The sequence below is a fragment of the Lissotriton vulgaris genome, chromosome 3_1, assembly GCF_964263255.1.
Source record: "Lissotriton vulgaris chromosome 3_1, aLisVul1.2, whole genome shotgun sequence".
NCBI classification, from domain to species: domain Eukaryota; kingdom Metazoa; phylum Chordata; class Amphibia; order Caudata; family Salamandridae; genus Lissotriton; species Lissotriton vulgaris.
The window spans coordinates 811,049,903-811,063,396 of NC_141689.1; positions in this window are offsets into that span (position 1 = coordinate 811,049,903).

Genomic DNA, 13,494 nt, shown 5'->3' on the forward strand with positions numbered 1-13,494 from the left:
TCTCCAGATGCAGAACAAGCCCTCATCCATATTATCGATGACTTAATACAGAAAGGAGTAGTCAAAGAAGTACCTTCCAACATATGTAATTCGCCAGTCTTACCAGTAAGAAAGAAAATAGATGACGGTGCACCACCAGTTTACAGACTAGTAGTTGACTTACGTGAATTAAACAAGTGTGTGGTACCACAATACCCTGTGGTCTCTGACATCAGTACTCTGCTAATAGCTATAGGTCCTGAAGCCACACATTTTACTGTAATCGACCTGAAGAACGCTTTCTTTAGTGTACCCATTCACCAAGACAGTCAGTACCTATTCGGATTTTCACTACAAGGTCGTAGCTTCTGTTTCACAAGAGCTCCTCAAGGGTACACAGAAAGTCCCAGTATCTACAGTCAGGGACTTAAAAGACAATTAGATGACATTGTTATGCCCTCAAATACAACATTGTTACAATATGTCGATGACCTACTGATCACCGCACGCTCTGAACCAGAATGTGAACAAGCATCACGAATTGTCCTAATGTTCCTTGCACAACATGGCCAAAAGGTATCACCCTCGAAATTACAATTGTGTTTACAGCAGGTGGCCTATCTAGGACACCTGCTGTCAAAGGAGGGTAGGGCACTCACACCTGAAAGAATTCAACAAATGTTTAACATTCCTGTCCCTAAGACACAGAAAGAAGTCTTTGCCTTTATTGGCCTCATGTCCTACTGTAGACAGTGGATTCCTCAATTTGCATACTTGGCCAAACACCTGAAACAGCTAACGACCACAACCTCTTCCCCATTGTCATGGACACCTGATCATACTTTTGCTTTTGACACCCTTAAACAAGCATTATGCTCTGCACCAGTCCTAGCTACACCCGATTATGCCAAACCTTTTGTCCTCTTTGTCAAAGAACGGGAAGGTACAGCCTTGTCAGTACTCACACAAACACAAGCCAACAAACATTGGGCCTCATTTATGAAAAGTGACGCATCACTGCGTGAAAAAAGCGATGCGTCACTTTTCACTGCGCACTCCTTGCGACATTCCTGATGCGTCATATTTAATGTATGACGCATCATGTCGCAAGGAGTTACAGATACGTCAGTATTTCTGACGGATCTGTAAGCGCAAAAGTGACGCATTGCCGGAGTGTGTCACAAAAGTGACGCAACTCCAGCAATGCGTCCTTTCACATGGGGAAAGCCCCATGTGAAAGGGTTTGCGTCAGTCTTACGCCTGCTGTGAGGCAGGCGCAAGATTTTGACGCAACAGCATCCTAAAAGTGACGCAGTGAAATCTCATAGATTTCACTGCGTCACTATTACGAGGCTTTTTGCGGGGGAACGCCCCCTCTGCATACATTATACCTGACGCAGGTATAATGTGGCGCAGGGGTTTAAAAAGTGACGCATCTACCTAGATGCGTCACTTTTTAAATATGGCGCAACGAGGTGCATTTTTTACACCGCTAGTGCGTCACAAAAACTCTTGACCCTGTTGCACAAGGCTTGCCTGCCTGTTTGAAATCTGTCGCAGCTACAGCTCTAGCAATACGACAAAGTGATTCCATAGTACTAGGACACTCTCTCGAAGTACAAGTTCCACATGCAGTAGAACTACTCTTGAATAGGACACAAACACAACACTTGACTATAGCCCGCCTCACAGGTTACGAAGTCACTCTGTTCCAACCCCACATCATCATCAAAAGATGCAATATCCTCAACCCAGCTACATTACTGCCTACTATTCCAGTTGACAATCAGATTCACGACTGCTTAGAGGTAGTCAAACTAGTCACAAAGCCCCGGTCTGATCTTACAGATGTCCCTCTAAATACACCAGAACACACACTGTTTGTAGATGGTTCCTGTATGCGCCTCCAAACAGGCGAACTTTCGGCAGCCTATGCTGTCACTACAGAAAACACAGTCCTCTTAGCAGCTAGAATACCCGTACATTCAGCACAAGCAGCAGAGCTAATAGCTCTCACACAAGCATGAGAGTGGTCTAAAGGAAAACGAGTCAACATCTACACCGATTCACAGTACGCATTCGGGGTAGTCCACAATTTTGGTATTTTTTGGAGGGAGAGAGGTTTTCTAACCTCTCATGGAACAAAAATCCAACATGGAGATCTTATCCTCCAGCTACTAGAAGCAGTACACAGACCCACAGAAGTAGCTATACTAAAATGCAAAGCACATACCAAAGTCATAGACTCTATCACTAGAGGCAATGCTCTGGCGGACGCCACAGCTAAACATGCTGCTCAGACAGGAACACTAAGCACTGAAACCATCATTAGAACTATCTGCCCAGTTATCGATCCCACCAAAGATGTAGTAGACATCCAAAACCAAGCCACAGAGACCGAAAAGAGAAAATGGGAGGAAGAGGGAGGTTCACACACAGATCAAGGTTGGGTAACAAAAGACAAATGGTTTCTCCCTGACATAATGGTTCTCGTAATGATAGAAACGGCCCATGGTCCTGCCCATCTAGGAGAAAAAGGAATGTTAGACAGTCTGAATTTGATATGGCACAATAGGCATCTGCGTGCAGCAGCCAAACAAAAAGTACGAACCTGTATGATTTGCTGTCAGTTCAATCCCGGGAAAAGTGTATCAGTTGAACAAGGACGGTTCCATCCTCCAGATCACCCTTTTGAAGTCCTCCAAATGGATTATATCCAAATGGAAAGATGTCGAGGATACAAGTATGTCCTCGTAGTAGTCTGTACCTTAACCCGATGGACTGAAGCTTACCCGGTCCTTGACTATGGTGCCCAAATGACAGCTAAACAATTGGTTAGAGAATTTTTCCCCAGATATGGGTTGCCCAGAGTCATCTACTCTGACAATGGACAACCATTCTCCTCTAAATAAATGGAAGCAGTCTCCATACTGTTAGGTTACACCTGGAAATTTCACTGTGTTCGACATCCTCAAGCAGCAGGCCTGGTGGAGCGACACAACCAGACATTAAAAACCAAGTCGGCAAAAATATGCGCTGACAAGCAAATAGACTGGGTGACAGCTCTTCCAGTTGCCCTGTTCTACATGCGAATGGTGGCACATTCTCGGACTGGACTGTCACCCTATGAGGTCACATATGGGAGACCTCCAAATATCTGGGGTGTCCCATCTCCTAAAAAGCTAACTGATATTGACGAAAAATGTACTGACAGATTACTTGGCTTCTTTGATGTCTGCACTACGTTCTTGCCGTTCACAGGTGGCTGCAGCCTTTCCAGAGAAGACCACGCCCGACAAGCACTCCCTTCAACCTGGCCAATGGGTGATCGTCAGAAACTTTGACCGAACCAGCCCTCTGGAAAGAAGGTGGACGTCTCCCAAGCTGGTGCTGCTCACAACAAGGACCGCCGTCAAAGTCGAAGGACGAAAAGGATGGCTCCATGTAAGCCACTGCAAGCCCTTCTATGGACCAACTCCTTCGGACGCTGTTGCTGATCCCGAGACAAGAGACACTAACCCATCAGACTTTAACCCCTTAACTGCTGGGCCTTTTCCCCCCCAGTGCTGAGCCCTTTTTTGGCTATTTGTAGTAGTTCGCGATTAGCCCTCTGTAACTTTTTGACCACATTAGGGATCCATGTCATTTTTGTGTCCTTTTCTTACAACATCATTGGGATTCTAAAGGTACCCAGGGTTTGTGGATTCCCTTGGAGGGGTCCCAGAAATTAAGCAAAATACAGTGACATTTTAGTTTTTTTTCGAAAAATTGAAAAAATGGGCTGCAAAGGAAGGCCTTTGGGTTTTTCCCTGCAAATGGTATCAAAAAAGGGTTTGTGGGGCTGAAATCACCATTCCCCAGTTGTTAGGGAATGGCAGTCTTTTGTCATAGAATAAACATTTTTCACACAGTTTTGGCATTTTTCTGGGACATAGCCTTTTTTTGCTTTTTTAGTGCTTCCAACCTCCTTCTAGGTAGTGGTAACAATTAGTATGACAGCAATAATGGATCCTGGAAAGCTATACATTTAATTAAAGTAGACAAAATTCTAAATTCAGAATGGGGTTATTTGTCTAAATCCATGAAGGTTTCCTTATAGAAACTTGCAGTTAAAGTTTGAAAAAAGTGAAAATTAGTTGAAAAAACAGCCTTTTGTGTCAACATTTTCACCTGTAACTTCTTATAATTATGACTGCTCTTTGCAAGCAATATACTGTTACATTTGCTGGACCTTTCTGGTTGTGAGGATATATAGGACTTGTAGGTTTACCAAGAACCCGACGAATCCAGAGCCAAAAACTGCGCAGCAACTTGCAATGGAATTTTATTATCTACTGGGTTTAGAGCAAATATTCTTTGAAAATGTATACATGGAATAATCGTTATGAAAGACACCTATGTATTTCTGAAACGGGTACAAATTTCTGGGCCCGATTCACAGAATGCACTTAAGACTAAATCCTAAACTTACTACTATTTGGTATTCACAGAATGCACTTACTACTTTCGGTATTCACAGAGTGAACTTACTACTTTCGGTATTCACAGAATGAACTTACTACTTTCGGTATTCACAGAATAGATTTAGGACTACTAACTTTACGTCCGCACTCGGGCCGTAAATTCCGGCCCGGAGGCGGAGTTTCCGGCTTGGGGGCGGAGCTTACGGCCCAGAGGCGGAGCTTCCGGCCCGGAGGCGGGGCTTGCGGCCCAGAGGTGGAGATTTCAGCCATGGCTAAATACCCACCTCCGAGCCGGAAGCTCCGCCTCCAAGCCGCAAGCTCCGCCTCCGGCCCGGAAGCTCCGCCTCCAGGCTGTAAGCTCCGCCCCCAAGCCGGAAACTCCGCCTCCGGGCCGGAATTTACGGCCCGAGTGCGGACGTAAAGTTAGTAGTCTTAAATCTATTCTGTGAATACCGAAAGTAGTAAGTTCATTCTGTGAATCCCGAAAGTAGTAAGTTCACTTTGTGAATCCCAAAAGTAGTAAGTGCATTCTGTGAATACCAAATAGTAGTAAGTTTAGGATTTAGTCTTAAGATCATTCTGTGAATCGGGCCCATAGAGTTTAGAAATAGTACATATTTACACATTTTCAAAATTGGGAATATTCATACTAGCATGAGAAATATTGGTCATTTTTCGAAATGACTTCTTTTTTACACAATGTCTTTCATTTGGAAGGCTTGAAAAGCATCAAAACTCAACAGGCAATAACAGTTACTTTACAAATATAAATTACCCTAAGTCTCCCGATAAAAATGGTACCTCACTTGTGTGGGTTGGCCTTGTGCCTGCGACAGGAAACGGTGTAAAACGCAACGTGGACACTGATAAATTTACGCAGTGAAAAATGACCCATTTTGACAGAGTGCCAAGCTGTAGTTGTTGTACCCTAGCTCCGCCGGCACCTAGGGAAACCTAGCAAACCTATACATTTTTGAAAACTAGACACCCAGGGGAGTTCATGATGGGGTGACTGCCTCCCACCATGTTCTGTTACCCAGAATCCCCTGGAAACCTAAAAAATTGAGAAAAAAACACATTTCCTCACATTTCTGTGGTGGAAAGTTCTGGAATCTGCGTGGATCAACAAGTTTCCACCCACCCAGCGTTCCCACAGGTCTCCCCCAAAAAATGGTACCTCACTTGCGTGGGTCTGCCTACTGGCTGCGACAGGAAACAGCGCAAAACGCAACGTGGTCGCATCTCAATTTCGCAGTGAAAATTTGCCCTTTTCTGCCAAAGGGCCAACCTTTTGTGTTTGAACCATAGCTCTGCCGGCCCCTAGGGAAACCTAGCAAACCTATACATTTTTGAAAACTGAGCACCAAGGGAAATTTAGGATGGGGTGACTTCCCTGCCTCCCAACAGGTTCTGTTACCCTGAATCCCTTGCAAAGGTAAAATATTGGGGAAAAAAACGCATTTTCCTCATATTTCTGTAGTGGAAAGTTCTGGAATCTGCCTGGATCAACAAATTTCATTTCCACCCACCAAGCGTTCCCCCAGTTCTCCCAAAAAAATGGTACCTCACTTGCCTGGGTCTGCCTACTGCCTGCAACAGGAAACTGCGCAAAACGCAATGTGGTCGCATCTCAATTTCGCAGTTAAAATGTGCCCTTTTCTGCCAAAGAGCCTACCTTTCGTTTTTGAACCATAGCTCTGCCGGCACCTAGGGAAACCTAGCAAACCTATACATTTTTGAAAACTAGACACCCAGGGGAATTCAGGATAGGGTGACTTCCCTGCCTCCCACCAGGTTCTGTTACCCAGAATCCCTTGCAAAGGTAAAATATTGGAAAAAAAAGGCATTTTCCTCATATTTCTGTGGTGGAAAGTTCTGGAATCTGCCTGGATCAACAAATTTCCACCCACCCAGCGTTCCCCCAGGTCTCCCCAAAAAATCGTACCTCACTTGCCTGGGTCTGCCTACTGCCTGCGACAGGAAACTGCGCAAAAAGCAACGTGGTCGTATCTCAACTTCGCAGTAAAAATTTGCCCTTTTCTGCCAATGAGCCTACCTTTAGTTTTTGAACCATAGCTCTGCCGGCACCTAGAGAAACCTAGCAAACCTATACATTTTTTAAAACTAGACACCCAGGGGAATTAAGTATCGGGTGACTTCCCTGCCTCCCACCAGGTTCTGTTACCCAGAGTCCCTTTCAAAGGTAAAATAATGAAAAAAACGCATTTCCTCACATTTCTGTGGTGGAAAGTTCTGGAATCTGCGTGGATCAAAAAGTTTCCACCAACCCAGTGTTCCCACAGGTCTCCCAAAAAAAATGGTACCTCACTTGCGTGGGTCTGCCTACTGCCTGCAAAACGCAACGTGGTCGCATTTCAATTTCGCTGTGAAAATTTGCCCTTTTCTGCCAAAGGGCCAACCTTTTGTTTTTGAACCATAGCTCTGCCTGCCCCTAGGGAAACCTAGCAAACCTATACATTTTTGAAAACTAAGCACCCAGGGGAATTTAGGATGGGGTGACTTCCCTGCCTCCCACCAGGTTCTGTTACCCAGAATCCCTTGCAAAGGTAAAATATTGGGGAAAAAAACGCATTTTCCTCATATTTCTGTGGTGGAAAGTTCTGGAATCTGCCTGGATCAACAAATTTCCATCCACCAAGCGTTCCCCTAGTTCTCCCAAAAAAAATGGTACCTCACTTGCGTGGGTCTGCCTACTGCTTGCGACAGGAAACAGCGCAAAACGCAACGTGGTCGCATCTCAATTTTGCAGTGAAAATTTGCCCTTTTCTGCCAAAGGGCCAACCTTTTGTTTTTGAACCATAGCTCTGCCGGCCCCTAGGGAAACCTAGCAAACCTATACATTTTTGAAAACTAAGCACCCAGGGAAATTTAGGATGGGGTGACTTCCCTGCCTCCCACCAGGTTCTATTACCCAGAATCCCTTGCAAAGGTAAAATATTGGGGGGAAAAACGCATTTTCCTCATATTTCTGTAGTTGAAAGTTCTGGAATCTGCCTGGATCAACAAATTTCATTTCCACCCACCAAGCGTTCCCCCAGTTCTCCCCAAAAAAATGGTACCTCACTTGCCTGGGTCTGCCTACTGCCTGCAACAGGAAACTGCGCAAAACGCAATGTGGTCGCATCTCAATTTCGATGTGAAAATTTGCCCTTTTCTGCCAAAGAGCCTACCTTTCGTTTTTGAACCATAGCTCTGCCGGCACCTATTGAAACCTAGCAAACCTATACATTTTTGAAAACTAGACACCCAGGGGAATTCAGGATGTGGTGACTTACCTTCCTCCCACCAAGTTCTGTTACCCAGAATCCCTTGCAAATGTAAAATAATGAAAAAAAACGCATTTCCTCATATTTCTGTGTGTGGAAAGTTCTGGAATCTGCATGGATCAACAAGTTTCCACCCACCCAGCGTTCCCACAGGTCTCCCAAAAAAAATGGTACCTTACTTGCGTGGGTCTGCCTACTGCCTGCGACAGGAAACAGCGCAAAATGCAACGTGGTCGCATCTCAATTTCGCAGTGAAAATTTGCCCTTTTCTGCCAAAGGGCCAACCTTTTGTTTTTGAACGATAGCTCTGGCCACTGGGGAAACCTAGCAAACCTATACATTTTTGAAAACTAAGCACCCAGGGAAATTTAGGATGGGGTGACTTCCCTGCCTCCCACCAGATTCTGTTACCCATAATCCCTTGCAAAGGTAAAATATTGGGGAAAAAAACGCATTTTCCTCATATTTCTGTAGTGGAAAGTTCTGGAATCTGCCTGGATCAACAAATTTCATTTCCACCCACCAAGCGTTCCCCCAGTTCTCCCCAAAAAAATGGTACCTCATTTGCCTGGGTCTGCCTACTGCCTGCAACAGGAAACTGCGCAAAACGCAATGTGGTCGCATCTCAATTTCGCAGTGAAAATTTGCCCTTTTCTGCCAAAGAGCCTACCTTTCGTTTTTGAACCATAGCTCTGCCGGCACCTATTGAAACCTAGCAAACCTATACATTTTTGAAAACTAGACACCCAGGGAAATTCAGGATGGGGTGAATTACCTGCCTCCCACCAAGTTCTGTTACCCAGAATCCCTTGCAAACGTAAAATAATGAAAAAAACGCATTTCCTCATATTTCTGTGTGTGGAAAGTTCTGGAATCTGCATGGATCAACAAGTTTCCACCCACCCAGCGTTCCCACAGGTCTCCCAAAAAAAATGGTACCTCACTTGCGTGGGTCTGCCTACTGCCTGCGACAGGAAACAGCGCAAAATGCAACGTGGTCGCATCTCAATTTCGCAGTGAAAATTTGCCCTTTTCTGCCAAAGGGCAAACCTTTTGTTTTTGAACCATAGCTCTGCCGGCCCCTAGGGAAACCTAGCAAACCTATACATTTTTGAAAACTAAGCACCCTGGGGAATTTAGGATGCGGTGACTTCCCTGCCTCCCACCAGGTTCTGTTACCCAGAATCCCTTGCAAAGGTAAAATATTGGAAAAAAACGCATTTTCCTCATATTTCTGTGGTGGAAAGTTCTGGAATCTGCCTGGATCAACAAATTTCCACCCACCCAGCGTTCCCCCAGGTCTCCCAAAAAAATGGTACCTCACTTGCCTGGGTCTGACTACTGCCTGCGACAGGAAACTGCGCAAAACGCAACGTGGTCGTATCTCAACTTCACAGTAAAAATTTGCCCTTTTCTGCCAATGAGCCTACCTTTAGTTTTTGAACCATAGCTCTGCCGGCACCTAGGGAAACCTAGCAAACCTATACATTTTTGAAAACTAGACACCCAGGGGAATTTAGGATGGGGTGACTTCCCTGCCTCCCACCAGGTTCTGTTACCCAGAGTCCATTTCAAAGGTAAAATAATGAAAAAAACGCATTTCCTCACATTTCTGTGGTGGAAAGTTCTGGAATCTGCGTGGATCAACAAGTTTCCACGCACTCAGCGTTCCCACAGGTCTCCCAAAAAAAATGGTACCTCACTTGCGTGGGTCTGCCTACTGCCTGCGACAGGAAACAGCGCAAAACGCAACGTGGTCGCATCTCAATTTCGCAGTGAAAATTTGCCCTTTTCTGCCAAAGGGCCAACCTTTTTTTTTTAACCATAGTTCTGCCGGCCCCTAGGGAAACCTAGCTAACCTATACATTTTTGAAAACTAAGCACCCTGGGGAATATAGGATTGGGTGACTTCCCTGCCTCCCACCAAGTTCTGTTACCCAGAATCCATTGCAAAGGTAAAATAATGAAAAAAACGCATTTCCTCATATTTCTGTGGTGGAAAGTTCTGGAATCTGCGTGGATCAACACATTTCCACCCATCCAGCGTTCCCCCAGGTCTCCCAAAAAAATGGTACCTCACTTGCCTGGGTCTGCCTACTGCCTGCGACACGAAACTGCGCAAAGCGCAACGTGGTTGTATCTCAATTTCGCAGTGAAAATTTGCCCTTTTCTGCCAATGAGCCTACCTTTCGTTTTTGAACCATACTTCTGCCGGCACCTAGGGATACCTAGCAAACCTATACATTTTTGAAAACTAGACACCCAGGGGAATTTAGGTTTGGGTGACTTCCCTGCCTCCCACCAGGTTCTTTTACCCAGAATCCCTTGCAAAGGTAAAATAATGGGAAAAAATGCATTTTCCTCATATTTCTGTGGTGGCAAGTTCTGGAATCTGCCTGGATCAACAGATTTCTACCCACCCAGCGGTCCCCCAGGTTTCCCGAAAAAAATGGTACCTCACTTGCCTGGGTCTGCCTACTGCCTGTGACAGGAAACTGCGCAAAACGCAACATGGTCGCATTTCAATTTCGCAGTGAAAATTTGCCCTTTTCTGACAAAGAGCCTACCTTTCAATTTTGAACCATAGCTCCGCCGACATCTAGGGAAACCTAGCAAACCTATACATTTTTGAAAACTAGATACCCAGGGGAATTTAGGATGGGGTGACTTCCCTGCCTCCCACCAGGTTCTGTTACCCAGAATCCCTTGCAAATGTAAAATAATGAAAAATAAAACGCATTTTTCTCACATTTCTGTGGTGGAAAGTTCTGGAATCTGCATGGATCACCAAATTTCCACCTAGCCAGCGATCCCCCAGGTCTCCCAAAAAAAATGGTACCTCAATTGCCTGGGTCTGCCGACTCCCTGCGACAGGAAACTGCGCAAAACGCAACGTGGTCGCATCTCAATTTCGCAGTGAAAATTTGCCCTTTTCTGCCAATGAGCCTACCTTTCGTTTTAGAACCATAGCTCTGCCGGCAGCTAGGGAAACCTAGCAAACCTATACATTTTTGAAAATTAGACACCCAGGGGAATTTAGGATGGGGTGACTTCCCTGCCTCCCACCAGGTTCTGTTACCCAGAATCCTTTGCAAAAGCAAAATAATGAAGAAAAAAACACATTTTTCTCACATTTCTGTGGTGGAAAGTTCTAGAATCTTTGTGGATCAACAAATTTCCACCCACCCAGCGTTCTCCCAGGTCTCCCAATAAAAATTGTACCTCACTTGCCTGGGTCTGCCTACTGCCTGCGACAGGAAACTGCGCAAAACGCAACGTGGTCGCATCTCAATTTGGCAGTGAAAATTTGCCCTTTTCTGGCAATGAGCCTACCTTTCGTTTTTGAACCATAGCTCTGCCGGCAGCTAGGGAAACCTAGCAAACCTATACATTTTTGAAAACTAGACACCATGGGGAATTCAGGATGGGGTGACTTCCCTGCCTCCCACCAGGTTCTGTTACCCAGAAACCTTTGCAAATGCAAAATAATGAAGAAAAAAACGAATTTTTCTCACATTTCTGTGGTGGAAAGTTCTAGAATCTTTGTGGATCAACAAATTTCTTTCCACCCAGCGTTCCCCCAGGTCTCCCAAAAAAATGGTACCTCACTTGCCTGGGTCTGCCTACTGCCTGCGACAGGAAACTGCGCAAAACGCAACGTGGTCGCATCTCAATTTGGCAGTGAAAATGTGCCCTTTTCTGCCAAAGAGTCTACCTTTTGTTTTTGAACCATAGCTCTGCCGGCACCTAGGGAAACCTAGCAAACCTATACATTTTTAAAAACTAGACACCCAGGGGATTTTAGTATGGGGTGACTTCTCTGCCTCCCACCAGGTTCTGTTACACAGAATCCCTTGTATAGGTAAAATAATGGAAAAAAAATCATTTTCCTCATATTTCTGTGGTGGAAAGTTCTGGAATCTGCGTGGATCAACAAATTTCAACTCACCCATCTTCCCCCTGGTCTCCCGAAAAAATGGTACCTCACTTGCCTGGGTCTGTCTACTGCCTGCGACAGGAAACTGTGCAAAACGCAATGTGGTCGCATCTCAATTTCGCAATGAAAATTTGCCCTTTTCTGCCAAAGAGCCTACCTTTCGTTTTTGAACCATAGCTCTGCCGGCATCTAGGGCAACCTAGCAAACCTATAAATGTTTGAAAACTAGACACACAGGGGAATTTAGGATAGGGTGACTTCCCTGCCTCCCACCAGGTTCTGTTACTCAGAATCCCTTGCAAAGGTAAAATAATGAAAAAAACTCATTTTTTCACATTTCTGTGGTGGAAAGTTCTGGAATCTGCGTGGAACAACAAACTTCCACCCACCCAGCATTCCCCCAGGTCTCCCGAAAAAAATGGTACCTCACTTGTCTGGGTCTGCCTACTGCCTGCGACAGGAAACTGCTCAAAACGCAACGTGGCCGCATCTCAATTTCACAGTGAAAATTTGCCCTTTTCTGCCAAAGAACCTACCTTTCGTTTTTGAACCATAGCTCTGCCGGCCCCTAGGGAAACCTAGCAAACCTATACATTTTTGAAACTAGACACCCAGGGGAATTTAGGATGGGGTGACTTCCCTGCCTCCCACCAGGTTCTGTTACCCAGAATCCCTTGCAAAGGTAAAATAATGGGAAAAAATGCATTTTCCTCATATTTCTGCGGTGGAAAGTTCTGGAATCTGCGTGGATCAACAAACTTCCACCCACACAGTGTTCCCCCAGGTCTCCCGAAAAAAATGGTACCTCAATAGTGTGGGTAGGCATAGTGGCTGCAACAGGAAAAGGCCCAAATCGTACGGTGGAGACTTCAAAATTACCTTTTGCAAAACTACCATATTTTTTTGGGGGGGGGGCCCACCCATACAAATAAGGTATCATTTTACTCGGGAGAACAAGGGGAACGCTGGGCGGTAGGACATTTGTGCCGGCATGGAGATCCGACGCAAAAATGTATGAAAAAGTGTTTTTTTAACCAAATTTTAAGGTTTGCAGGGAATTCTGGGTAGGAAAACCTTGGGGGCCCCACGCATGCCATACCTCCCTAGACTCCCCCGGGTGTGTAGTTTCAAGAAATGTGTGGGTTAGGTAGGTTTCCCTTGATGACCGCCGAGCCCCGGGCCAAAAACACATGGGAACCCCCTTTCAAAAACAGGTTGGTTAGTGTTTGGTTATTTTGATGTCGCCTCTTTAGGTTTGGGGCCCTTGCCTGTCGCGGGTCCTTGAGCCACCCACGCAAGTGAGGCACCATTTTTATCGGGAGACCTGGGGGAACACTGGGTGGTAGGAAATTTGTGTGAGCCCAGTGGTGCCACGCATTCCCACACAAACATGTGTGAAAAAAATGATTTTTTTCAGCATAAAATGAGGTTTGCAAGGGATTCTGGGTAAGAGAACGTTGGGGGATCCACGCAAGCCATAGCTCCTTGGAAGCCCCCGGGTGTCTACTTTTCAGAAATGTGTGGGTTTAGTAGGTTTCCCTAGATGGCCATTGAGGACGGGGCCAAAAACCCCACTGACCCACCTTGCAAAAGCAGGTGGATTTGAGATAGGCAAATTTGATGTCGCATACTACGTTTGCGGCCCTTGCCTGTCGCGGGTACTTGTGCCTCCCACACAAGTGAGGCACCATTTTTATTGGGAGACCTTGGGGAACACTGGGTGGTAGGAAATGCATGTCTGCCCGACGATGCCACAACTTTCCCACACAAACATGTGTGGAAATAGTTACTTTTTTAAACTAATTATGAGTTTAACAGGGCCAGTTAG